This window comes from Nansenia antarctica, assembly GCF_963989245.1.
Source record: "Nansenia antarctica genome assembly, chromosome: 8".
NCBI classification, from domain to species: Eukaryota; Metazoa; Chordata; class Actinopteri; order Argentiniformes; family Microstomatidae; genus Nansenia; species Nansenia antarctica.
In genome coordinates, this window is record NC_137678.1 from 59765964 (window position 1) to 59771113 (window position 5150).

Here is a 5150-nt window from a genome sequence, read left to right on the forward strand (position 1 = left end):
CGACACAAATTACATTACTGATTGTCAATTGAACTGTTCAGAAATGAGAGTTTACATGTATGGTGATTCACTACAGTGGGAGAAAGCTAGATGCTGTAAGAAAATAGGCTTAATCTCTCAACACTTACTCAATTGATTGTTGTGTCTTACAGTGTGTAGAGAGCTGTGTTAACTGTTTTGCAAAAAGGTGCTTAACGTAGGTATTTTGTGTGATAAGTAATGAGAAACTACTAATTGTTTGCTAAAAATGTTACTATTGTATGTATGTTATTGCTGTGGGCATGTGAACTTCAGATTCATACAAATGGTGTAGGTAAGCAATCAATAAAAACGATTGACCTTTACATACAGTTATTTATAGCCATAGTTAACCACCTGGCCTTTACACATGAATGTAGTATAGGCAGGGTTCAACACTGAATGCCTGGTAGTTTGAAGTTTAGCAATAATCTTATTGCTTATTGCAGGAACCAAAGGAATACGTTGGACCAAATGCAGATCCACTATAATGGCACTTGTCTCCTGGTATAAGAATAATCTATCTAACAATTATGAATCATCATTATGAAATTATAAAACGGTAACTGTATGAATGTGAAGATTATCAACGTTTAGGACTTGTGAGGCTGATTTTTCAGCAGGGGATCTGACGTTTTTGGTGGTCATGCATTTCAGCCTAAATCTAGCAAGGCAGACAGGTGATTGGCCAGGATGCTGGGATATTGGTATTTGAGATAGCCAATCATATAACATTATGTTTTCTTTGTGGTGCAGATAGGTGACTGGACAGGATGCTGGGATATTGGTATTTGATAGCCAAAATGTGTTTTTCTTTGTGCTGGCACGATTTGTTAAAGGAGAAGATTATTTTCTGCCCATATTGCTGGAGGTCTTATTAAAACACACCTTTTAGATTCAACTTCTGTCTTTACCCTTTGGGATGACTGAATAAAGCTGCTCTCATAACATTGTGCTTATAATAAAAGACGAACATAAAATCCAACGACGACAACAACAACCCAATCGTCAGACACAAGGGGGCGACAGTAGCCATGAAGGACAGAGAGAGCAGGGGAAGCAGAGAGGAGACTGGCTGGCTGGCTGCTGATCTGGTCCGATCCTTCCTGTTCCACTTGACTCCGTTCCTGTCCCTGACCCGGGGGGGCCTGATGGGGGCGGAGGAGGAAGGGTTGCAGGGGGGGCTTGCTCTGAGGCGGGGAGTAGGGGCCGTAGCCTGGCCAATCATCACTGTACCTCTCGCTTCCATCGACACCCCCTGACCCACTGCCCTCCTCGCCTACAGACAGGGAGATGACAGGTGATAAGTGGGAGCGGGAGTGTGTATGCGTGCGCGTGTGCGTGCGTGCGTGGGTGTGTGGGTGTGAGAGAGAGTGAGTGAGAATGACAGCAAGAAAGCAAGAGAGATATAGCAGTGAGAAGAGTGACGGAGGAGTTTCGAGGGGAGAGTGAGAAAGAGGGATTGGTAGTAAACACGAGAGACAAAACAGGGAAAAGACACAGATTGAGTGAGAGAGAGAGAGGGAGGGAGGGACAGAGAGAGAGGGAGGTGAAGTGAGACAGAAGGGAACTCACTGTCCATGAAGTCAGTGTCCAGGCCGGCCTGGGCTTGTCTCAGTCTGTTGGTGGCCACCGTGAGCTCCATGATGAGCTGCCTGGTCCTCACGTCAGGCCTGGCGATGTCGGATGGCGGAAGGGAACCCAGTTCAGGCGTACGAATGTATTCTTAGTATGAACATATGGAGCAGCCGAGCGGCCGTAAAAAAAAAAACTCTTCAAACTAGCTAACGGAAAAAAACGCCTCGCGCTCACAGAATGAAGCTGGGACAATACAGCTTCTCTTAAGAGCTAAGAGTTGTCTTTCTCGTCACCGCCCCCACCATCTCCTCCTCCCCCTCCAACCCCTCCTCTTCTCACCAGTCTGTCCAGGTTAGTTCCGGCGGCAGTGGTGGGCTTCTCCTCAGGGGTGAAGGTACGGAACGGTCTCCTGTTGGTCCTATCGGGCTCCTTTAGCGAACGTCGGGAGCGCCCCGGGGCCGGCCTGGGACTCCCGCAGCCTTGGAACACCTCTACAGTAAACAACAACAACACTACAGTAAACAAACACCAGCATGGTCAAATGTGGACTGAACAGAGAACACAACAACAATATCATCCATTCTCATTTACTGCAGACAGATCCATAGTCCACACAACAATAGATGGTCTACAATGCATTCCCTCCCACTGTGTATCCAGTCCCTCCATCCCTCCCTCCCTCCCTCCCTCCCCTGCCCCTGTTCTTGCCTTGGTGGAGGTGGTGACGCTGTTGTCCTGCATGTGCATGATGGCCTCAGAGACCTTGACGGAGATAGAGTCGGCAGCCAGCTCCATGTTGAATGGCCCCTCAAGCTTCTCAGACACCTGATAAAGAGCATCAGAGAGCGAGAGAGAGAGAGAGAGAGAGAGAATGAGAGAGAGAGAGCGAGTGAGAGAAAGAGAGAGAGAGCGAGCGAGAGAAAGAGAGAGAAAGTGAGAGAGAAAGAGCGAGCGAGAGTGATAGAGAGAGAAAGAGCGAGCGAGAGTGATAGAGAGAGAGAGAGAGAGAAAGGTGTAATGTCTGCCCTCCGACACAGCTATAAACTTAATAATCACTCGTGAGGTCTTCGCTTCAGCACTCTGTTCGTTTCCACCGTCTGAGTTGTCCCTCTCGTTCCTTCGTGTCGCGGGAATAGACTACTAGTCTGTCCGAGGACAGATTTATGACCTAAGTGGGTCATAAACCTCCTGGAGCTCAGGGTCTCTCTGGGGCTCTTGGTAGCAACAGATGGTAGTATTGATGTGCTCTAGAGTGCATTATTTGTCTGACAACACACACGCTCGACGTTATTCGCATTAACGGTTAGTTTGTGGTCAAGAAAGTAAATGTATCCATTCAAAGTAACGTTAATCAATTAAAAACAGTTATTGTAACCTTACCGTTAAATCCACAGTGTCCCGTTCCCTTGAGCTGTCTTCAACTAAACCCGTCTACCTGTGCCCGATCACGGAGGTGAACTGAACATCTCAGTCAGGCTTAGTGAAATCTAATCAGAGTCGTTTGATTGGTCTGAAATCTAATCAGAGTCGTTTGATTGGTCTGCCACGTCCTCAGCCTCCTCGGTTATTGGTGCAAGTCTGAAACTTGAATTTTTAATAACATCCCAAAAACATTTTAAGAATGTTTGGGCATAATGTTTTAACAGGGTTTTCAGTAAACATTTTAAGAAGGTTATAAGCAAACGTTTTTAGAATGGTTTTTAGAGCACGTTATCCTAAAACATTCTGGGAACAAACAAAAAACTTAAGCTGAAAATGTTTTGAGAACATAAGGTGTAATGTTCTAGCAATATTGTCAACTCACATTTTAAGAAGGTTATTACCAAACATTTGTAGAATGTTTTTGAGAACATTATCCTAAAACATTCTGGGAACTTAAAGAAAACTTCCCGCTGAAAACATTTTCAAGAACATTAGGGCATAATGTTCTAGCAATGTTGTCACTTAACATTTTAAGAAGGTTATCACACAACATTTTAAAAATGTTTTTAGAGAACATTATCCTAGAACATTCTGGGAACTTAAAGAAAACTTACAGCTGAAAACATTTTCAAGAACATTAGGGCATAATGTTCTAGCAATGTTGTCACTTAACATTTTAAGAAGGTTATCACACAACATTTAAAAAAAGTTTTTAGAGAACATTATCCTAGAACATTCTGGGAACTTAAAGAAAACTTCCCGCTGAAAACATTACGAGAACATTCTAGGTAACATTCTTTGAACATTTTTAGAACAAAAAATTCCTAGCTGGGAATGTTCTTCCTTTGTTATCGTGTAACATTGTGGGAACATTTTATAAAAGAACATTCTATAATCTGTTACCTAAACAATGTCCCCAAAACATCCTTGGAATGTTGCAGGTAAAACGTTCTTCCTTTGTTTACATATCACATTACAGGAACATTCTAGAAAAAACGTTTTGTGATCCTTTGTTATCATGTAACATTGTGGGAACATTTTATAAAAGAACATTCTATAATCTGTTACCTAAACAATGTCCCCAAAACATCCTTGGAATGTTGCAGGTAAAACGTTCTTCCTTTGTTTACATATCACATTACAGGAACATTCTAGAAAAAACGTTTTGTGATCTGAGGCATCAATAACATCCTGAAAACATTATCCGAATGTTGCTTTGAAAATGTCCATTCTTTGTTATCATGTAACATTGTGGGAACATTTTATAAAAGAACATTCTATAATCTGTTACCTAAACAATGTCCCCAAAACATCCTCAGAATGTTTCACCTAAAACGTTCTTACTTTGTTAACATTTAACGTTATAGGAACATTATTTGAAATGGTAAACATCCTTAAAATGCTCTTTGAACATTAGATGAAAACGTTTTCTTTAAAACATTAGCAGAACTTGTCGGGAATGTTAGCCAATGTTGTGGGAACATTCCCTGCTAGCTGGGTCAATGCTGTTGTACCATTTTCTGAATCACACCATTATTTTTCTATGAATGTTGTACTTCTTTTGTGAACTATTTAGGGTAGAATATGTATATATTAACAAGAAAATGCTTTGTTTGATGTGTTGTTTTTTCATAAAGTTTCCTCATTATCATCATCTCAATCTCTCCGTCTCTCACACACACGACTCTGTACACGTTGTGCAAAGAGAATGTACAGTATGCAAACAGAAGTTAAGATCAGTGCATTGTTGCAGGTTTGCCCTGCGTCAGAACCCCCTTACTAAGCAGGATCGGGGACTGACAGAGCGGGATACAACTGGAAGAGAAACAATGTTGTTTCAGAGAGCAGTTCCAGCTAGTCATGGGATTGGCCGTATTTAGGGTCAATTTATTACTTTCAATATCGTCAATTCATGACGTAAACTGAAGTGTCTACTTAATAATAGTTTAATTTCCATTTTTTAAATGTATTTATTGGAAATAAATGGCAGCTTTTCAATCCTTCAATTCAGTTTCTCTCTCACATATGACTGAATGAAGGGATTGAAAGAAACAGATTGATATTGGCCAGTTCTGGCAGAGAATACAGAATGACAGACAAGTCTGAGAAAAAGGCATTTATCATGAGTTCAT